Source organism: Phasianus colchicus, chromosome 8, assembly GCF_987193195.1.
Source record: "Phasianus colchicus chromosome 8, bPhaCol1.hap1.1, whole genome shotgun sequence".
In the NCBI taxonomy this organism is placed as follows: Eukaryota; Metazoa; Chordata; class Aves; order Galliformes; family Phasianidae; genus Phasianus; species Phasianus colchicus.
The window spans coordinates 2,656,546-2,680,407 of record NC_143443.1 but is presented as its reverse complement, the minus strand read 5'-3'; the positions used below and the strand labels follow the sequence as shown (position 1 = coordinate 2,680,407).

At 39.7% G+C, this 23,862-nt stretch overlaps 1 protein-coding gene across 1 annotated transcript in view; it reads left to right on the top strand.

Moving 5' to 3' along the window:
• Positions 1-23,862, top strand: part of PCDH15 (protocadherin related 15) — an 858,090-nt gene that overhangs the window by 326,846 nt on the left and 507,382 nt on the right. Inside the window, exon 7 of the mRNA XM_090144727.1 lies at positions 14,549-14,626. The gene's annotated coding sequence lies outside the window, so the exon portion shown is untranslated. The remainder of the gene's footprint in view (positions 1-14,548; positions 14,627-23,862) is intronic.

The following is a 23,862-nucleotide window of genomic DNA, read 5'->3' as shown; positions in this document are numbered from 1 at the left end:
GTTCTACATCTTCACAGTAAAAATTTAATCAAAAATACAAAAAAACCCCACCATGCTAGTATTGCTACCATGACCTAAATTATAAAACACTGTTCTCTAACACCGAGAACCTGACTAAGCTTCATTTCCACCAAAATGTGCTTTGGACACTGGGTGGCTTTTGCAGTGAGCAAGGTTTTGGCATTGAAGGTACAATGATAGTACTGAAGGTACAATCATAGTACTGAAGGTACAATCATAGTATTGAAGGTACAATCATAGTACCTTTACCATTATCCGTTTCCTGGTGAGAACTATGAGCTTTGGAAGAATCCAAATGGTTTCAAGTAGGGAAGGAATTTATAGCTTACTAAAGCTACTAGAAGAGAAATAATTGGCAGTATTGAAAATGAAAAGATATAATGGTGTTTTGGGGGGAATAAATTTGCTGCAGTAGCTAAGTTCTGGAATTTTCTAAAATTGAAGTGACTCCTGGACAAACTCTTTTACGGACATTTTGTCTCAAAAGTTTCTTCCTTCTCTCTTGATGAACAGATTCATCTTTGTGTCTTCATCATGATACCATACTGTAATGCTTTTGTGCTTCTTTCTGTGTGTATTCCTGCTTCACTCCAAACTAGTGCCTCTAACATCTATCCTGGTTTAGTCCTCACTTGTTCTAATTAGACCAGACTCTACATTTTGTTTTACTTGATTGAATCACATAGAGATTTGACTCTTGAGTCACTCTGAGGTCGTACTGCAAATTAATGCTATTGCACTGACACTGGTGGATCATACTGTCACCAAAGCAGTCTCAGGCTGCACATCTTAGAATGAGCCTCTAGCTTTTAGTGATCTCTTGCTTTGGATGTACTCTTAAGTTCTCTTAGAGCCAGTAAATATCTGCACATTCTGTCAAGAGAATATGCTCTCTTTTTTTTTCTTCTAATCTCTTCCTTGAGCACACTGCCACTGGGAGGCAAACCGTAGAGCTGGCAGTCAGACTGAACTCACTGGGTCGGACACTGCTCCAGCACAAATGTGAGTGCTTTATTTGGATGTATAGCAATAAACCTTCGCATTCTTGTTGTCTTGTTACCTCAAATGCCGTTGCAGTGGAGAAAGCTCTTGGGGCTGACTCTTTGGATTTCCTCTGTAATGAAATGTTTTGCATTTACCAGCCTTGGGTGAGTACGATTGATAGATTTGTTCAGGTTTCTCCTTGAGTTGAAGGTATTGTGTGGGGAACGGAGATAGATTTATCCTCTTCTGTCTGACACTTGATAACTCTGTTCTGAGAATACAGGGTTGGGCTGTTTGACCATCAATGTACAACTTAGATGCCAGGAATAAGATAGTATTATTGCTAAAAGAATGAAGAGAGAGGCAGATCATCTCTTTAAGAGTGCAGATCTGTGTCAAATGGAAGGATAGAGCGCATATCCAAAGTTCTGTTTGTTTTTTTTTTTTGTACACGTATACTGATACTTAGAAGAGCATCTCAACAGGCTGTTTTACAGGACTTATTTATTTAAATAGTGAGGATTCAGAAGTAAGGAGGGGAATCAACTCTTTGAAAGGGTGAGTGACAGCAGGACAAGGGGAAATGGTTTTAAGCTGAGGGAAGGGACGTCAGGGGGAAGTTCTTTACAGAGAGAGTGGTGAGGTGCTGGAACAGCTGCCCAGAGAGGTTGTGGATGCCCCATCCCTGGAGGTGTTCAAGGCCAGGTTGGATGGGGCCCTGGGCAGCCTGGTCTAGCATTAGGTGGGATGGTTGGTGGCCCTGTGTGTGGCAGGGGGGTTGGAGATTCATGATCCTTGAGGTCCCTTCCAACCCTGGCCATTCTGTGATTCTGTGAAGTAGAAAGGGTGAACGTGGTGCTTGTTGTGTCTGCATGAGAGCTTCCTATGCTGGGGCATTTGCATTGCTCACTGTTGGACTGCCATACTTGTTCTGCCATTGCAGGCAGAAAGCATTTGCCATAGCACACTGCACGTGCTGGTACTGCTGCACGTTGCCTCGGTGTGCCATGGCAGTGCATTAATGGCCTTTCACAGCCTTGGTAGGCTTTGCTCCAGCAGAAGGTGCTGGGATTGTGGAGGCCATTGGGAAGCTGCCCTGGCAGCTCTCCACGCCAGATGATCCTTCAGCTCATTAATCATTGTGCTCCTGTGTTGAGTAGGTCGTTTTGTTTCTGAGCCTCCTACAGTGAGGCTGTACTGAAGGTACTGCTTCAAACCCGCTCTGGCTCTCTTAGACACATTTATTCTTGTGCCAAAAAATTTCACTTGGCTTAGCTTAAGTTTGCCCTTCATACACCTGCTGTGTGTAGAGCGTAGCAGGATCTTTGCTTGGCCTCCATTTTGCCAGATGTAAGATGACCAGATGACCTGTCTGCTCTCGTTAAACAGTGTTGTTCTCTACCTAACTCTGTATACCTTCCCTGCTGTGCGCTCAGACAAGATTAATTTCCAGTATGTTGGCAGGACAAGGCATCGCATTCTGGATGAAACCTCATGTGTTGCAGTCCTCTAGCTCAACCCAATAATGGGAAAACAGACATTGCAAAAGGAAGTAGGAAAGCTGGTGATGGAAAAAAGCTTTATAAAGAGGCTCACACTTGTAAGCAGTTGGTGAAGTTGAAAAATTAGCTGATAAATTCATGTCATGTGTTGTTAGTTTGGATAGCATGGTTGGGCTGAGGTTGGTCTTGATCTTGAAGGTCTTTTCCAACCTGAGTAGTTCTATGAGTCTATGATTTGGATCAGGCAGATTTGGGTTTTAGTTGTTGTTGTTGTTTTTCATTGAGTGCAAATATCTGCGAACTCTTGCTTAACCAGAAGTTGCTGCTAATCTTAGTGTTCTCCTCTTCTCTGGACTCGTCCCTTGCTCACAACTGGTAAATAATGGATTTAAGGAATTATTGGTGAGAGCACTCAGTTGTGATACAAGTAGCGCTTTCTGACTCAATGCTTGAAGTTACTGCCAGGCATGTTAGATTGATCCTCTGCTGACTTGACTCGCACTTAACTTTTTTCATTCTTACATTATTTGTGTGTTTCTACACTGCCTGTCATTAGCTGAAAGAAAGCGCTCCGTAGGACTAACGAGACATTTCTAGGCTAGCTAGTCATCTGTTTGTGGAACTCAGCATCACCAAGTAACAGCCAAAGGTAGTTTTCAGCACACTATAATAATCTATTTTTTAACACATGCTTGAAATGCGTCAAAGCAAAACACACTTACATCAACTCCCGGTGTCACAAAGTTTTCAACTTTCTTCTGGCACGAAAAGCTTGCAGGTATATTTCACAAAAAGCACGTCTGATGCTTTTGATGCTTCTGCAAGACAATGTTCTTCACTCAGTGGCAACGAGCCCACTGCTGTTGGCAGCGCAGGGAGCAAGTGAGCTTCTGAGCTCAGTGCAGCAGCCTGCCATGAAACAAGCGATTGATTTAAATAAATAAACACATATAAAAGACAATCCCTTACGTGATACAGCTGATCTTACGTGTCCTTCAAAGCTCCCAAGTGCCACACACACAAAAAATAGATTTTCTCCCACCTCCTGCATCGCAGTTTCTATTTCACTGAAGGTGGGTGGCTTGCCTAAACCATATTACACACAGTTATTTTTGTGTCTGCATTCCATAGCTCTTGAGTTGTAGAAGCATAGACATGTGGTTCAATTTAGCATGCTACAATTACTACTTTGAAAACTGGCACACACATAATTGAGTGTGGAAAAGGAAATCTTGCTGCTCTTTTTGCACCTTATTATTCCTCTGTGCTCTGCTTCTGGTCTGTCCAGGGAGGAAAGCTGCTCCTCGTGTCCTGGTAAGGTCTGTTCAGATTTCTCCAAGCTGTTGCTGCTGTGCTGTCAGTGAGCATCACAGCAAAGCTCAGTCTGTAATTCTCAATGGCAGTTTCTCAGTGTTCTAAATCTATAATTGCACTCTAAAGGAGAAAATAGATTAGGCTTGTTGGTAACCTGGCCTTGTACAGCCACTACAATTGTCAGGGAAGAGATCCCATAGAAAATCCATGCAGCCACACATTGTATCACAGAAAACCCAGAGTGCCCAGAGGGGCCAAATTAAGGTTGCAGAATTGGCCGTTTTTTGACAGTACTTCTCAGGGTTTGGCATTTTGACCTTATTTGTACACATATTGTATGTTATTTGTACATATATGGTAACATCATGTATGCACTAAGAATCACCTTCGCTGCTTTGATTGTCATTTCCAAATGCACATAGAAAACGTGTTGATTGTTTTTTGTACTTAGTACACGTGCAAAGTAAGTGGAATAATAATTTTACTTCTTTTGTTGTTTAATTTCCTTTTCCTTTTTTGGAATTTCATGATCCTAGATTTAGCAGCTGCGATGATAGTAATCCCAGTTCAGATTTATCTCTGGATGTGTTTAAAACCATTTGGATGTGGTGCTCAGGGACACGATTTAGCAGAGGGTTGTTAGAGTTGGGTAGTATGCTTAGGTTGAGGTTGGACTTGATGATCTTTAAGGTCTTTTCCGACCTGAGCAATTCTATGATTCTATGATCCTGGTGTGTGTTATGATGATGACATTACAAATTGGCTGTCACGTTCAATAATTTTTTGTGCTAGAATTTTAAATCCTCGATGTTTGGCTTTGATGCTGAAACGTGGCTGTTGGGTGGTTGTTGTATCAGAGGCTTTATTGTTTGCCTTGTGTTGTTTGTAAGCTTTTCATTAGGAGTAATGAGTTGGCACTAAAAGTTTAATCACATGATTGGGATAGAATGTTCTTGAAATAAAACTATTTGTTGGACTGTGGATCTTCTGTAAAATAAGACCTAATTTCTACAGAACTCCTTCCTGACCAATTATTCCTTGTTCTATGCTGGTACAGAAGCATATTACAATTAAACACATTTATTTTTCAGTTGTATGTGTTGGATTTTTAGCTAGATTAAATTGCAGCCTTGTCCACAAAATTATCCATGAGAGCAGTTCTTATACATCATACAGAAACTTTCCCCATACGTTGCTGATTATCAGTGGAATTACTACTGTAATCACTTCTGCTAAAAAGTTCCACTAAATAATTTTTATACTGCATTCATTTCTGTTCCAAGGTTTTGTTCTTGTTTTTAAATGAATGCATGCATTACCCTCTAGATAGTGTCTTAATGGAAACTGTTCCCATTAACGGTTACTTAATTGTTCTGTTTATTTTTGGTGCTTTTGCCTTCAGTGAAAAAGAGTACCGAGTCCCTCTTTGAGGAACGATGTGTTTTCTAACTTTCAGACAAGGAGAAATTTAGCCTAAGAGATAGCACTAAACATAACCTACATCAAGCAAGGTGGTGGTGTGACTGTGAACATTTAGGTGCCTGTTTAACAGTATCTGGGAAGGGAAGTAGATTCCCCCACTGTGCACGTGGGGGAATCTACTGATGTTGGGCATAACTAAATTGATGTTCTTTTGCTGAAAGAAAATTCTGATCCGGATTTCAAGGCTTGATTGTGGGAGGGTGAGAACCCTTGGATCGTCTTTGTGAAAACTCCAGTTTTCTTCTGCAGTCATCCCCAAAGTTAGGTTCAGTTCTGCAGCCAGTGTTGCCTATACCCTGATGCTTGGCATTTCCCTTAGGACGGTCTCTGTTTCTTCTAATGAAACATAATTCTAGAGCTTGTTAAATTCCTGATGCTTATTAAACAACCACTTTCCACCCCAGAGTTCTGTGCTTGCATTGTATTCCATTTTCCTGTCCTCTCCCTCCTTAATCTCAATTTTCTTTTCATTACATCCCTACAAGGAAGCTCTCATCCACCCACGTGGATGGGACCACGTTGATTGTCTGTTCTGACTGCCTTTTTTCTCTCTTCATATCAGCGTTAGAGCAGATCAGAAGGCTGTAGCTCCTTAAAATGAAGCATTGCTGCCTTGTCCATCCACGTAACTTCTTTGCCCAGTTTAGGGCAGTGGGGAAGGTTTCGTGGTCTGTTGATGTGTCAGGACAACAGTGCTGTGAACGCATGGGAGCAATTTCAGGTCTAAATCTGTGCAGAGCAGGAGGTCGTGTCTCGCTTCTTCTCCCCCAGACCTCACCTAGCAAATGATTTTTCATCAGTGGCAAATGCAGCATGCTTTCCCAGCCAGCACTCCAGGTGGTTTGCTGAGGCAGTGCAGCTGCACTAAAAGGCCTCTTGCATACACAGTGTTTTGGTTTTGGTTAGTTGTGATACCAAGTAAAAGGAGCATCACGGTCATTGTCAGAGCTTGAACTCCTCTGTGCTGCGTTTGTATCCCCTTGGCAGGTTATCCAGCTGGTGGCATGGCAGTGCTGCTGCTGCATGGAGCTGCTGTGCAGCAGGAGGTGCAGAAATGGTTGGGAGCAGCCTGCTGATCACCATCTCCTTCCTGAGGGGAAGAGATGGGAAACGGCTTCAGCCCCTAGAGACTGGCCTGGTCTCTTTCTCCTGGAGAAGATAAAAACTTTTCAAGCAGAATGTGCTCTGTAACCTAAGCTTTGATTCCTTGCAGTTTTGATTTCCAGGAATGGCCAGCATCTCCAGAAAGATGTGCAAAGAGCTTTGAAACTGATAGAGGATATTCCACTGTCCTCACATTGATATCAGCCAACATTGTTTTAGGACATTTTACCTAATTCAGCTAAGCGAAATAAGACATACTCTGTTTATTATGAAGATTAAAAAGGAAATTAAAAGATCTCTTTGAAAGATTTTTTACCCTTTCCAATTGCTCCTTCTGCTAAGGCTAAAAAAGCTTGAGGATAAAGCTGCAGAAATGATATACAGATCTAATCAGGCATGGCTGATAGAAAGTCAGGGTGTGCAGTCTTTGTGTTTTTAGCAGTGTCAGATGCATGCAGACTTTGGTTAATCATTTGGATTATGGTCGTCTTTTGAAAAAACAAAATTTCTCAGTTGAAATTCACTTACGGATAACAAAAGGTGAGAAATCTCAATGCTTTTTAACAAACCTGCTGCACTTGTTGGAATAATGTCCTGCTATCGGCCTCAGAGTAATTACACAGACAGCAAGATGGAGGAGCTGCCACGTGGTGTTCCTTGCTTTTGTGGGTTTTTAATTACAGGCTGGCGTGGCAGTGTGAATGGGTTGATTACTGTGCAAAGGAAAGAAGATCTAAAAGAGAAGAGCATAATGACATTAACCAGAAGATGTGTTATTGCAGGTGAGACTGAATATGGCAGCTGAGGACGTGGGTTGATGACTTACAAAGGCTGTATCACCTAACTTGTTTGATTGGCAGGTGATGTATCGTACAGTGAGTGCAAGAGGCATGCAACACAAAGGAAGTGTTTTCACTCAGTGGGTTAGATCTTTGTTTTCCAGCACAAAGTGCAATTCTTTAATAGCTTAGGTAAGAAATGCAGCAAGCTGAATGCTTCCAAGTGTATCTCTCCCAGAGCTGCTCCCTGGTGTTAGTCTTGTGCGTCTGTCTTACTGGATGATCGAATGTTAGTCTTCGTGTCACGCTGGAACAAGAAGCACCGGTTATTCCAGGAGATAGCTACCACTTTTATCCCTGACCACATGCACTCCAGTGCTCTCCTCATTTTAAAACAGAGGCAGGTTTGAAGCTGACCTGGGAAGCACAGAAGACTTTTGAAATCTTGCTAGGCTAAGCCTGAGGCCAGAGCTGAGGGGAGGTGTTACTTCAGTAGCTCAGAACAAATAAGGAAAAAGGAGCAACTAAAAATCATACCAGAAGTCTCACATAGCCTTAGAAAATCCTGTTGTCTTTGCTTCTGCTTTGCATTTCCTTCATTATTCGTACACTTTATGTCTGTGAGCACAGAAAAATGGAGCTCAGATTATAACTGGAATTCTCAATGTTTTGGCTGTTGTAACCTCTTCCGTGATCCTCTCCCCCTCTTCTGTCCTTTTGACTTCTCTGACTATCACTTATCCCCTTTCTTGCTTTAACTGAAGTAATGGGAATGGAACAGTCTGAAATGACTTCTGCAAGTGTTTTCTGGTGATGGGTAGCAGCCAAGTTTCTTGGGAGCACTGAGTGTTTACTTCCATACCATCACTGGAGTTCCTTATCCTTAGTCTGCTGCAGGATCTGACCTGTTGTGTGGGAATGGAAATATTTGCTATTTAGATCTGTAACTCTGTAAATACATCAGAATTTATTATTTGCAGTGATGTGCCTCATAGATTATCTGGATCTTCAGAGATCCTTGAGTGTTTGTGGCTAAGTACTTGGTTGTAGGACCATGCCTATGATTGTGTTAGTCTCCTAGCTTTTTTCTTTTCCATGTTTGCATAAAATTTAGGAAGATTTGCATCTAACTTGTATAATTAAAAAGTCAGGTACTAAATTCAGTCTGCATCATGCTGAAAAATTAATTCCAGAGAGTCCTCTCTAATAATGGGGGAATACTTGCATGATTAGATAGCTTCAGCTCAGAGGAAAAACCCTTTAATTAGCTCGGAGAAGATAAGTTGCTGTGTCTGAGTCATTGCAGGGAACTTTGACTATTTGTCTTTGGCTGCAGGTGCCACTAATGCTGAAAAACAGTTGTTGTGGAAAACCTTCAGAAAGCGTCTTTCCTAAAAAAGAAAATATTATTCCCTAACAAGTGGGTTTTTTTGATAATTGTAGTATTTAATTATCTTAATACGCGATTGAATGACAAAATTGCCTTTCTTAGCAGCGATGGTTAATCTGACTTCTGTGTCCCTGTTCTCAGAAGAGATGTCCTAGTTCTTCATGTTGATAACAATGGAAATGAGTGATTTCAGGTACAGCACTGGCCATTGAGAGCAGCCTCTGCAGATCTTTTGCTTCAGCGTTTGCTTCCCACTAGTGTTACTTCATACTGAATGTCCTCTCACCACTTCGGTGGCATTGTTCAATCCTTGCAGTCTCTTAAAAGTTGGGTTCTGTTTAAGGAACTCAAACAAATAGGCGTCTTTATACTGTGGGCTTTTTTTTGTTCTTTTAAAAACAGTGCAAGCAAGGTAGGAATCCTCATCAATTCAAAGCTTCCTGTCAAGTTTTTATGCACTGCTGAGAACATAAATCAGTTGGAAATGTATAATTCAGAAATCATTGCCACTTAAAGGAATATATATCGTTTATACGGGCTAGACACGAAAAACTCTGAAGGAAAGATGCTGCCTTTGGAAAGGCTTGATTAGATACGTGGGGTTGCAGTACAGTGTGTTTTATAAGATCACTATGTATAACAATGAGTTTTACAAATACCTTCAGTCAACCTTAAAGCAGACTTGATCTTTAACTTTCTTAAAGTATTCTGGTAACGTAGGCGTGATGCTAATCCTGTTTTTCTCTCTGCCTTTTTGTCCTACTTATTTATTTATTGGTACAGTAAAAGAGAGTGATAGCTGTACGTACTGTGTGTGACCCTTATGCACATCACACTTTTTGACTGTATGCTCTTTGAATACAGAAAGATAAATAGGGGCCAGTGAGAAGAGCAAAGAAGAAAGTAGAGTGACCGATTTTAAGACACTTACATCCAGTCCTTAGGAGGGAGTTCATGGAAAATAGAAGAGCTTCAGGGACATTCCTTTCCTGGAACACACTGCTGATACACCAGCTCTGCCAAAGGGCAGAGTACACAGGTTCAAACTGTGCACACCTGGAGCCTGCGTGTGAGCGTTGGCAGTGGTGAAAGCTGCCATTATTTCTTTTGCCAACTCCTGACCTTTTGGTGGGCTGTGTAGATTCGGTGCGTATTTGTCCTCTGTTGTACTGCCTAAGCTCTCATCTGACAGATGTGCTAGCATCAACAGAGCTAATACTAGTCTGATCAAGGCCATGAGAAACAGGAATCATTTTCTCAGGTGATTCTTAGCAATCTCTGGGTCTTTGCTCCCACCCAGGGCTCTGGATACTGCAGATTGTATGTAAAAGCAACATGCATAAGGCAGACACGTGACAGAACGTTTAAATTACAGGGAAGTTCTCCCTACACTCAGTAGAAGCATCCTGGGGTCATCTCTGTACCTTCAGGTCTTGGCAGGTCCAGCTTTCAACACAGCATAACTAGTATTCAAGGGATGATTATTTGGTCTCTTCTTTTTCATACCTGTTGAAGGGATGAATCATATTTACTGCCTCAAAACTGGCTGTTCCATGTGGGGATAGATATATTCATGGAGTTCTGAGAAAGACTTATTCACTGCTGCTGCTCTAACAGCACTGATCCAAGCAATAGGTTATCTTCAGTGATGAAAGGGAAGCCATGTGAAGTAGGCTTAGATGATGTAAAAGATGATAACTTCTCTGATTTTCCTAATGTAATGCACAGCGAGGAAAAAAAATAACATTGGAAGACGTTGCACTTCCTCCTCCTCATTTTTTAATTTCACCTTTTAGGCTATCTTGAATAAAAACAACCTTCTTCACAAATCTGAGAGCAACGGGGGTTTTCTTGAGTTTTAGCCACAGTTATCTTAGTGTTTGTGTTTGTGTAATGCTTTAGATTCACAATAATTTAGGTAGATAGTTCAAGAATAGTAAGTAGAAAACCAAATCACTACTCTGTTAAGTGATGCTGACCTGCAGGAATTTGTTTTATTAATTCCTATATTGTTTTATTTCACCAAAGCCTTTGCAATTCTTACAGCCTGGCCTTGAATGCCTGCAGGGATGGGGCATCCACAACCAAAAATGAGGCAGCACTTACTTGCATCTCATTGTCCCTAAATTAATAAGGAATCTTTTGTTTTGCCGAAAAGTGAAAAACAGTTTCAAACTAAAACCACATAGTGAAATGGTGGCATCTGCTCTTGAATCTGTGAAGAACTGATCTGTCATTTGTTTAGGTCTTCCCTTCCCTTCCCTTCCCTTCCCTTCCCTTCCCTTCCCTTCCCTTCCCTTCCCTTCCCTTCCCTTCCCTTCCCTTCCCTTCCCTTCCTTCCGTTTTGTCACCATGAATGAAACCTCTTTCTTAAAGCATTTGAAGGAGAAGCTAGCCTAATATAGTTGCTTTCAGTTGAATCTCATTCTGTACAGTCATTAAAATGGGTGACTTCCCCTTTTTATTTCTTTTGGAAAGCAGCAGTGCAGATTTCCCCTGAATACATCAAAACATGGGCATATCTGAAGCAAAGAAATGAGAGTTGAAGGTCAGAGTGTCAGTTCTGCTGGAGTAATGACATTTGTAAGAACTGCATCTTACCAGCATTTGGACTTTCAATTAGGCAAGATGCTATGAAGAAAGCAAAAATTGCCCAAATAAGTGAGCATTTTCTTTGCTTAGATTCAGGGTTTTGTTTTGTTTTTAAGGTTTAAATCAGAGTACATGAAAATGTATCAGGCTTAGAGTGCAATGTTTTGAAGGGAGTAATACTAAGAAGGAGATTTAACTGTTACTTATATCTAATTCTGTTTCTTTTATCATGAGGATTGAATCTGGCCAACCCAAGATTACAGTCTTCTGTGGATGTTAGATGGTAACCTGTAGTCTGTTGTACATACAGGAGACTTTCAGCAGTCATTGAATGGGCTAAAACTCTTCTTCTGCCATAAACTCAAGTTATGGTCATCACCTCACTGATGTCTGAAGAGAAAAATCAAAGAAAAATTCCTCAGCTGTAACGTGGGGGAACGGTGTTAATTGTTGTCTCTATTGGTGAGTGAAATCAGATACTGAAAATAAATCTGTTTCCTGTTGCTTTGTTTTTGCAATTAAATTGAAGCAGCTTATGCAGAGTGGTACTTTTCATAAGCTTAAAAATAAGGTCAGTAGGCCTGCAGGTAGCTGAAGATATCATAGCTCACGTTTCTCTTTCGTTGTAGAGGCTAAAAATCAATATGTGTAAAGTAAGGTTCTTGGGTTTTTATGAAATGCACTGAGAACCAGTGCATAAGACATACGTGATCCCAGCTGTCCAAAAGCAGGCTTTCCTTTTGCATAGGGAATTACTGACCTGCAGAGCCAGCTGGCGGTGTGTTACGTGCCTGGGAGAGTCTGAAGCAAATGCTTTATAGGTGAGCAGGGCAGAATTGCAAGGTATGTGATTTGACACCTACTGAAGAGTAGGAAATTCCTGCTCCTGCATTTTGTGGACGTAAAAGGATGAACTGAAGAAAGCACTCAGGGGAGACCAAGGAAGCCCAAAATAGAGATGTGTTGCACACCAAGCTGTGGTAACTTAGTTCCTAGATGCTGTTGATGTATGCAGAAAATAGAAGTGGAGTTAGAGGACTGAATTCTCATCTGATGTTAGACTTATTCAGAGTTGGAGATCAGCGTGGCCCAGTTGTGAATGCAATTTGACTGATGGGTATAGGAGGCTTATGCCTGGACTGAATGAAAACAAAAGGTCTTTCCCATCACTTAGTGTAGTTGATGTAGGGTTTGATCCTTTTCGATCCTTCTAACTTGGGATATTATACTGTTTATATGATTCTAATGATGTTATTTGTCCGTATCCTGCTGACACATTGAGCTGTATGCAGAAAATATTCCTTCCTAAGATAGCCACACCATTTTCCCTTTGATATTTAGCCTTTTCACCTCTGAAAGTCCATGCCTCAACTAAAAGTGCCTTGTTCCTTTTCTTCTGCAGACATATTGCACTTTCCTGTGCAAAGGAAATTTCTGTCAGTGAACAATTTGGGAATCTCTTTTTGATAATAAATGAAAGATTCCAAAAAAAAGCCTTGACTAAACTTGGCTAACCAAGATAATTGTAGGTGTGATATTGCTGATAGCTAGATTTGGTGATCCTTTATAGGTTTTGGAACTGGAATGAAGAACAACTGAAGATCTCCAGGAGTTGAAATTTCCGTGAAGTTTATGTTATCATGATAATGTCTTGTTCTAGTATTTTAATATACTATAGCTATAATATTTATTATATATACATGCATATAATGCTTCTCCTGTAACATCATGTGCCACCTGTGAACAGTAGAAGCTTGTGCTTTTACATGTTGAGAAGAATGATATCAAGTGATACCATCAGGGTATGGTGGATGTACAGCTGTCTGTTGGTTTTGCTTTCAAGATGAAATAGATATAAAAAAAAAGAAAAAAACAAGGTGAAGCACATGTTCAAATGATGCATTTCACCTGATCTTTATTAGTATACGCTTCGATGTATATATTTCTATTCAAAAGTACTAATAGTAATTTTACTAGTAGAGGTGAAATTTGATCAGGGGAAAGTTTGGAAAGCTTGTTTTGTAGCAAAATGAGAAAAAACAAAAGGCACAGTGCAGCAAGAGTTGTTATCAGTTTCAGATTTGTTCTCTATGGCATTATTTTTAAACCTACATTTGTATCAGAAGGTAATAGGATGATAGCAAAATTAGAGATGATTAGGTGAAGTGCAGTGCCAGTTATGGAAAACTCAGAAATAGCTCCAGATGCAGTAATCAATTTGATTATATTAATACGAAATATTTGCATATTGTTAAAAATAAATGTAAATTCAGAATGTTATTTAAACTCTCAGTAATTAGATAATTGATAATTGTCTAAGCCAACCAGAAAGCTGTGATGTAGGAAGAAACTGGTGTGTGGTGGCCCTCTGAGCCTAGGGAGAGTAACTAAGAACTTGCTGCGTTGTGTCAAGCTTATGTTAATAGAGATTCCAGTCCATAGGAATGACTTCTTGCACTTTATCTGCATAACCCATGGCAACAGAGGAAGAAATTATTTCCAAGAGTGTAATATAAAGTTAAATGTTGAAATCTTATGATAACTAGGTATGTGCAAACACGATTGATACAGTGTGTGTTTGACTTACGCATCTTATGTGCTTGTTTATTTAATGCCAGCCTCTTTATAAATATGATCACGATGTTTCAGAGTATAGGAGTGTAAGAGTAGCACAGTGTTCTTACTCTCTTCGCTCTGCTTTTTCATTGCAACTTCAGTCTTAAGAAAAAAAAACGCATAGACAAGCAGATGTTCTTTAGATATTGAAATTCTCATATTTTGATCCTCATTTCAAAATCTGCTGAGTTGGCTTCACGTATCTTCTTGTTCTGTGTGTGCAGTGCTGTTTAATTCAGTCTGGGTTACTACAACATTAACTATTATCTGCATTTGAACGTATGAAAAATGGAACGAATGGAGTTATGACAGTGATATATTGATGTATTTTTGAAATCATACACAAGCACAAGTAACCATCAATCTATTCGCGTAGCAGTTTGAAGATTTATTGAGCCTGCTTACTGAAAACCTTGGACGTACCCGTGTTACCATGTGTATCTTTGTCAGTGCTTTAGGAGTGACTTAGGTGAGCTTGTTTCGTTAGCATTGTGGCCAATTAATTTCAGTAAATACATACTTAGGTTTTTTTCTTCTCAGGCTGACGTCAGGGCTGTGACTTAAGAGGTAGAGGGTAGAAAATGTTCTGGTTATAAATCACACAGATTCTTCATCGAGAAAGCTTTGATTTATGAATATGAAATTAACTTTTGCAAAGTTGTTCTAATTTATCTTTAAAACAGGAATTTTGAGGGGGAAAAAAAAATCACATTGCCCACTCAAGGCAAAAGCCTGATGTAGTGTCAATCTACTGTGTTTTCTAGGAAGATGGGGATATAATTCAGCAGATGCTTCTGGAGCAGCTGTTGTTCATCTGGCTGTCAGAGGAACCAGGAAAAAAGGTAATTTCTTCTTTTTCTTTTCAGAGGAAAGTGCATTTTAATGTTAGATGTTTGTTTTTCCTCCACTGGCTTAATAAAACATACATGCACATCAAGACTTTACGTGGAGAAATGTTGGACAGACAAAATAGATAAGAAAAGATGAAGTTGTGTAACTAGTATGCTGTAATATTAAAGAAAGATAGTGGAGTAGTTTATTAACGTGTGGCGTTCCTGAGATGTTAAAACAAACAAACATACAAACAATTTTTCGTTTTTTGTTTTTTCTTATGCATGTACCAAAAAAATATTTGTACTGTCTGGACTGGATTTATTATTCTCCACTGATTGTCTCATTCTGTTGGAGCACATTTCTTGCAGTAAAGCAGTAGAGCTGTCACATCCATCACGATGCGTCAGAGATCTGTCAGGCCGATGGCTTTTTTGGAAGTTTGCCTTTTCAGAAAAATGTAGCTGAGCGTTATAGGCAGAAGTTTGACATTTTCAAGATGAAAATCCATCTTCTTTTATGTGGTGTTTCTCAAACAAAACTTGTGCTGTGATTGCACAAGTAATGGTTTAATATGTTTGAGGGTAAGCTACCTATGCTGAATAGTTTGGGTAACAGACTCGACATGCTCTGTAATGAACATAAATTGCAGAAACAAGAGGCAGTCAAGGCAGATGGCAAATCACACCTTCATCTGCTGCTGTTATGAACGCCAGTAAGTCAGGAGCTTACCTTTTCTTCTGAAGTTAGTTAGAAGCTAACATATAAAAATTAAACGTTGCAAAATACTAGTTTTCTCCTGTGTATAGAAGAAAAGAAGCAAGAGCTGTTAAAATCAGTTGCTAAGAGCAGAACAAACGATGCAGCTGCCTGAATATATTGGCGAAGGGCTTGAGTGAAGCATTTCTGAAACTAATGGATGTTGTGCTTGAAAATTAATCTCAAAATGGTCGAATGCATTATATAATAATAAAACGTCTCGTAAGAGGAGGAACTGCGTGCCAGCACAGGTAATTGCCAACTTGGTTAGTATTTGGGTTTGTTATTATACTTTATGTTGTTAATAAAGGCAAGCTGCAGATAAAGGTCGTCGTGGTTGAGAGAACTGACTACAAACAACAGAAATCAGGGAAAAGCAGCAAGGGGCCATAAACAGGGAAGCACCAGTAGTAGGATGCTAGGAGAGCTATGGTAAAAAAAATGTTTGATCTAGGTTGCTGCCTTGGGAAAGTGATTGGAAATATCCAATGAAGGGATGGTCTTGCTCTGTAGTTAGTCACGTTCAGGGTAATAGTCCTCATAAAAATAAATGGGTAAATGCTTTGGTTCTTAATTTTCCCCTTTCACTAGACACAGCTGAGGGGATTGCTTAGTAGTTGCTATTAATTCTAGTGTGTGTATGTTGGCTGAAGAACCACCTCCCTGTGTATTTGTACCTAGTGGTGGTTTTCAACTCTCTTTGGTTCTTTTTGGAATGGTACCTTTGGCACAGAGGCATGGTATAACAAAATGATATTAAAATGGTCAAGAACCATTCAGAGAAAAAATGGTAGAGAAAGCAATAGAAGGTAACCGTGCAGAGGTCAGCTTTACTGTAATGAGTCGTAATTGCAGGCATGATTTGAGTGAATGTTCTCCACTTGTAAAACTAAAACATAGTTAATATGAATGTTGCATTGAATTGAAAATGTCTCTGAAAATTAAGGGGTATTTAAATTTAAATAAATAACCTCAACATGATTATCCAAAAATGGACATTTTGGAAGAGATAGGCACAAGTGAGTTACAATATACTGAGTTATTGAACTTCTGTTTTTAAATCCACTGAGTCTAGGCAGTCATTTCACAAAGCGAATTTAAATCACATCACATGTCAAGACCTGCTACCATATAGCTATACTGATTTTATGTTGAGAAACATGTTGTTTTCCTGCATCACTCACAAAGCTATTTAAATATTTCTAAAAATCAGTTTAATGCAATTGGCCATTCAAAAAGATACATATGTATTGAAATGTGTTTTACTGCATATGTATTGAAATGTGTTTTACTGTGTAAATGTAGAGAATTTTGTTTTTCAAAAGCCTTAGGAAGTCTTTTTGGTATCTCTGTGCTGTGTTACCCAGTATCATCATTGTTCTAACAGTACCTCTTTAAATCACACATTTTATCAGTGGAATGCATACTAATTTTGCATGCAAACGATAATTTGTCAGCCACGAAATAGTGGCACCATTTTGTTAATGAGTTTAGTAATGCATGAGATGGGTAATTAGAGGAGGAATGGTTTTGTACCTTTAAGTTCCTAACAATTAATAGATCCACTTAGGACAACAGCGAAACTCCCTACAGCGCTCATACCAGCTCTGATTTAAGTAAGCTGATATCCAAGTTTGACTCATAATTTCTTGGCCCTGTAGTCAGTAATAAAAAGAAGAGGAAAACAGATATTAGCTATTCCTGAGCTATAAAGGCACTCAGAGTAAAAAAAAAAAAAACAAAAAACAAAACGTTTTGCAGTAGACGCCATTAACACAGATTGCCTTCAGCCCATTAAGCCTCATCACTGCAGAGTTTTAAACAAGTGTTTGTTTCTAAGAGCTGGGGAGGCTGAAGAATTCAAAACCACCTTAGTTTTAAGATTTCTGAGCCTTAATAAAGTGACGCTTGGTCTTAATTTTATGTCTCCATTCATGCAGGAAATTAGGGGACTAACTTCTTACTGCATAACTCTGGTTTTTGAAGCTTTAGGCTCAATTTGGCAGACTCTGTTGCTCAAATTAGTTCCTAAATGAATTACTTGTTTCTGAAGTATAACCGATAGCAACTTGGATAAAAAATACTTATCATATGAGCATGTTTCGCATTTGCAGAAGTAATTAGATGATGGTTGCTCTCGTCAAGATGCACATTTGCTCAGAAATTTAAAGCTAATAAGTTACCAAGTTTCTCTGTGCAATATGTCATTAACTATGGTCTTTCTTCTCTAATCATAAGCTGCACATTTTATACTGTTTTGGACTAGAATGGACCCAAACATCATTTAACCGTTGTGCGTTGCGTCAGTGAAAAGTCTGGATGAAGATTGATGTTGTTATTAACATGTCTGCTTTTTAATGGTTATTTAATTGTTATGAAATGATGTTTTCAAGTGAGGCCTTGGTAAAGCTAGAGTGAGAGATGTTTTTATGGCATTGCAGTCTTGGTGGGGATCTTACAGAGTCACTGTCTGGTCCAGCCTGTAGTCAGGTTGGGAGGAATCACTTTCAGCACGCAAATTGACTTGGAAATAAGGCATGAGATGGCTTGTCAAGCTTGCAGCTGCTGTTCGTTGTGCCTGTAAGCTCATGCTTTGAGCCAAAATACAACCTGTTGAAGCCATACAGTTTGGTGGTGGTCGGTTGTCATTTTACAGTCTTGCTGAAGTGATATCAGCACTGTTAGTAATCTTATATTCTGTGTGCCCATGTGGTGTGTCAGCATCATCTGGTGCTCACAAAGGTGAACATTGATGCTTTTTTCTGTTTGTGTATGTAGTGCACTCGAAATGCTGTCTAGTGCCAAACTTAGGTCCCAGTCAGAGCATTTAAAGGGATCTAGATAGGCCTTCTCATTACTGTGATTTTCTCAGAGATGACTGAAATGCTTCTAAACACTGAGTAAAATCAGGTCTAGATATACCAGAAGCTCAAAAGCTTATCTCTTTAAGTACAACAGAACTATGAATGGTATCTAAGCATCTTTCCTCCTAATCCCCTTGACCTGCAAGGTGTGTCCTTGATTTCAGCCAACACAGCAAGTTGATGAGAAAGTCCCTGTGTTTTCCTAGGGGCTTCATTTATTTAGAGTTATAAGAAAGCTCAAGGTCCAGGACAGAGTCTGTGCCATAAAACCTCTTCTCAAATTGCTGCATCATAATTGTCAAGTTCGGAAGAAATTGCCATTAAGAGAATGTGTTTAATGTGCAGATAAATAAATGCGCAAACCTATTCCCCATCTGCTGTTCATTTTGATACCGAAACTAAAATAATGACGTTGAAAATTGATTTCAGCTTTTCCATTAGTAAACTAATTGGAATATTCTGCACACAGTTAATTTTAATTTCTTCTGAAATGTCTTTTGACGTTTATGGGTTGTTTGAGTGATTGTTTATGTGATGTGAAAATTAATATTTGCCACATTTTTGACATTGTGATCAGAAGTCTGTTTCCCAGTATGTCTGGGTGGCAGAAATGAAAAGGAAACAGAAGTGGCTGCGTCACAAAGGCTGTATTGGCACAAGGTGTTCTTGTCTGTCTGCTGATCCTGTGGTTGGTATGTCCTAATCTGCCATAACAAATAGCAGAAAAACACAGGATAGGCAGTTGTTTTGCCCATTTGGTTTGATAGCCATTGTTTAGCTAAGGGGTTTGGCTTATTCAGTGTCAGTGTTAACCATCTGAATTTATTCAGCTGAATGAGAGAGTTAAGGTTTCAGGGTGGCCCACCTCCTTCAGCATATTTCTTTAACTGGTTGAGTGTAATTAAGTTAAGCTGGAGGGTACTAATAGGTCCAGGCAAGAACATTTTGATGTCAGGGCAGACTTCAGTGCCAGCTGGATAAAGAACTGTCTGGATGGTTGCACTCAGAGAGCGGTGGTGAATGGCTCAATGTCCAAGTAGAGAGTGGTGATGAGTGGCATTCCTCAGGGATTGCTGCTGAGACCGGTGTTAATTAAAACCTTTGTAGGCAACATGGACGGTGCAATCAAGTGCACCCTCAGCAAGTTTGCAGACTACTCCAAAGAGAAGAGAGGCCATCATGAGGGACCTGGACAGGCTTGAGAGGTGGGCTCGTGCCAACCTCATGAAGTTCAACAAAGCCAAGTGCAAGGTCCTGCATGTGGGTTGGTGCGATTCAGAGCACAGATACAGGTTGGGCAGAGAATGGCTTAAGATGAGCCCTGAGGAAAAGGATTTGGGGATGTTGATTGATGAAAGATTCAGCATAAGCTGGCAGTGTCCCCTTGCAGTCCAAGAGGCCAACCATATATTGGGTTGCGTGACCAGCAGGTTGAGATAATTCTGCCCCTCTATTCTGCACTCATGAGATCCCATCTGGAGTACTGTGTCCAGTTCTGGAAGCCTCTGGGAAGGAAGGACATGGAGTTGTTGGAGCAGGTCCAGGGAAGGGCCACAAAAATGGTCAGAAGGCAGGAGCACCTCCTGTATCAGGATGGGCTGAGGGAGCTGGCTTTTCAGCTTGGAGAAGAAAAAGCTCTGAAGACACCTTGTAGTAGGCTTCCAGAACCTGACGGAGAGCTACAAGAAAGCGGGGGAGGAACTTTTTGTAAGAGCAGGCAGCAACACGATGAGGGGAAATGGCTTTAAACTGGAAGAGGGTAGATTTAGTCATGATATTAGGAAGACATTATTTGCTGTGAGGATGGTGAGACACTGGAATAGGTTGCCCAGGGCTGTGGATGCCCCCTCCATGGAGGTGTTCAAGGCCAGGCTGGATGGAGCTGTGAGCAACCTGGTCTAGAGAGAGGTGTCCCTGCCTATAGTAGGGGGTTGGAATCTTAAAGGTCCCTTCCAACCCAAACCATTCTATGATTCTACCATTAAGAATCTGGCAGACAAATTGTGAGGTTGGCACAACTCCTTGTGAGTTAATTCCCAAGTACCTTCTTGAGGAAAGGGCCTTGGAAGCAGTAATAAAGCTGGTGATAGCTCTTTTATTTGGTTTTTGTTCAGTGGAGCAGCATCTTTATGCCTTCATGGACTGTAAGCAGGCTGACATCATAGAGGTATATTTAAGTTCCTTCCTTGTGACAGTAATTAGGGCTGGGTCTCGGTTTTAATGATTAGAGTGTCACTTACTTTCGGAGTAAGCTTTCTAGTTGAGTTTTTCCTGTGTAATGAAACAGGCCTTCTGGTTGAATCCCATCTCTGTGCATTTGATATTCTCCAGTTTCTCAGTATCGTTTGTTTTGTTTAGAATATAGACTAAAACCAATACCTAAAAGACTTCTCTCTCCAGAATGATAACCTGATGTGCCTTTTATCACTGTTTATGATCAAAATGCTCTTGTCTCAGATAAAATTATGTTAATTACTCACATTCGTGTATTCATGTTGATTTAAAAAAAAAAATATATATATATATATATATATTTCTTCATATTATTGGAAAGCATACTGTAATAAACTAAAACATGTGGATCCTGTGGTATTTTTGTTACCATACCAGCCCATGGAAGGCATGGATTTAAGCAGCAGACATCACTTCAGGTGGATTTCTACCCTGAGGACTGCAAATGGTGGATGTTTTCACGTACTGTACTGACTTGCTGGAGGAAATCTGTAAGGTAGACCAATGGTTTGTTCTAGAATGGCACTGAGAGTTCAGCTAGGCAGGTACTGTTGTGAACGTGTGGCCCGATATGGTTCTCTCCCTGCTCTGCTAGGGCATTTACTTTCTGTTGCAAACAGGGTGGAGTGATCTCCCCAATTATTCCCAGCCTGTCATACTTTTCCTTGATTTTTTTTTTTCCCTCTGAAGTTTTTTAAGGAAAATATCAGAGCTAAGGGAAAGGAAGCCTTTTCTGTTTCCATCAGTGTTGCATCAAAATAGAGGGAGTGGATCAGTATGAACATCTCAGTGCTTCCCTGCATTATTAGACTCAATTTGGTGAACACTCAAGTAGAATGGGAAAATGGGAAAACTGTGTGCATCCATAGCACTCTTTCTCTGGTAACAGTGAGTTTGGTATTCAGAAGTGAAAAATCCTGTTTTTTTGTTTTGAAAAGAAGAAAGGTTTCAGAAATGAAATAATGAGTAAAACCTTAATATTTATGTTCATGATTTTTCATACCCGTCTCTTAGGATAGGTCAATCACCTCTTCAGAATTCAGTTTTGCCAGGGAAAAGGAGATGAAATAAAGGTATGGTATACCCATAGGCAAAAGTGATGCATGGAACACTGCAGTAATCTGCCCGTAAAAAAGCCATGGATAAATGTCTGTTTATTTCTTAGCTCCCTCTCTCTGTAAAATAACCTCCTCTTTTTCAACATGGCTCCAGTTACATTAACAGTGTGTGCAGCTCACTTGTTTTTTGGGGGCTGTTGTGCAAATGCTGCTTGTTCTCAGTTTAATTACGGTCTGATTTCATGGAGTAGTAGTTATTAATTTCCTTTGTGACCCAGTGAGCTGGCATTATCAAAGTTATTAAAAAAGAAAAAAGGCAAACTTCTGCATAACATCTGCTTTAAGTGTTTCTGACTCCTTCAGGATTATAAGAACATGGCATGGAAGTGCAAATCAATCTCCTTCCAGTCTTCTTCAAATGTTATGCAAATTTTGTATTTTTTGCAAGTAAAAGGACAATGCAACTTGGATTATTTTTTATTAAGTATAGTGGACAATCGCTTTATGATCAAGGTTCCTGTTCTAATGGATAGAGATTGACATTTAGTATAAAAAATACCAGTCAACATTTTAAGTATTATCAGTCTGAGAAATATTTTTAACATATATACTATGTAACATACATAAATCTACCCTTTCCTGCTTCGTTAGCTGCATGTTATGCCATTAAGAGAATGTTAGCTCTCATCACATCCAACAGCAGTTTGGAAGATTCATACATATTGCAAAATGTTAATTTTTTCTGATTAGTTGCTTACATGATTAAAAGCTGAAAGCTTGATCCTGCAAACTCAGGCCTTAGATCAGCAGTAATTTGCTGTTAGTGTTTTGCAGGAGCCTTGTCACTTCAGTTGCACTTCAATTGTCACTTCATTGTCACTTTCCTCACTTCAGTGGAGATGAGGAATTTGCACCTTGGAGTTTTTCCCAATGTTTTGCAATAACATCTGTAGGTCGGTATAGAGACAATTTCATTTAAAAATATTTTCTCAGCTGCATCTTGTTTTGTTTTTCTGAGCTGACAGGTGATAGGTGTTGTGTTTGTTCTCCATTTTGAACAATATGAATGGTACAAGCACGTCAAAGACTACTGGAATCTAGACTAGTCCAGCACTCTTGGCTGTTTCTCAGTAGCCACAGGATTTACAGATTGTTTTTCCCGTGAGGAAATAGGTATATGAAACTTGTATTTGAAAGTCAGAATTTTCTGAACAAAGTACCTTAACTCCTGCAGACATGCATCATGCTCAAGGTGAGTTGCTGATAAATGCAGTCAAGAGGTGTATGAAATCTTAACTGCAAGGCAATTGAGCTGTTGGGTGAAACACTTTATTCACTGCCCTGTCTTACAGTAGTCAGAACATGTCCCAAGAGTGTAAACTCTCAGACTTTGTCCTACTACCATAGAGAAGGACTTAATACCTCAATTTTTACCCAGCTTTTATAAGTGACAAACAGACAAAATAACTACTTCAATATCTGTGGTGTTAAATTTTCTGCATTTCCTTGGCCTCAGGTTAGGGCTTGCTTATTCTCACATCTATGATATCCAAACTGGTGGAAGGCACCTCATCCCTGATGTTCCTGTTGTATTATATGCCCTGACAAAAATACTGTGTTTGGTTGCATTTCCTTTCCTTATCCAAAGCCTGATGTGTGACTAAATGCAAAACTCTACACCATGTGTGCACAGTGGTAGCCAACCTTCCTATTTTCTGCTGTGCAGACGTAGCCTAAGAAGGAAAAGGTAATAAACAGGCCAAATTTTCACATACACTGAACCTGTTTGACTCCCCACTAAATCCTGGTGATCAGGCTACTGACAAGGTCCTTTTGTAGCATTCCTTCAGTTTGATGCAGTCAATTGTGCCTAACAAAATAAGGGCTTAGAAGCTTTGTTTCACAAGGCCTCTAATTACTGTATGCAGAACAAAAGGGATATTGGCTATCTTTAATAAAACTATACCTTATCTTTTGATGTAAGCAAATAAATTGCTGGAAAATAAGATGGATAGTGTAAGTATGATTATTTTCAAAAGACGTATTTAGCAATAGCCCACATTCATGTTTCAGAACAGGCTGCACATCAGAACCCAGTACATTTTTACTCATTGTGTTAAAAACTCAGATCAGCTGCACTTAAATATAAGGGCAAACGACGCTTCTTAAGACAAAGAAATCATTCAGAAAGACATTATTAGTATACAATACTAGAATGTGATGGCAGGGAATAAAAGAGCAAGCATGTTGTGTTGGCTTGTGAACATAGAGGCTGACACGAGTGTGAAATAATGAATATTAAAAAAAAAAAAAAAATGACAAAACCCATCCCCA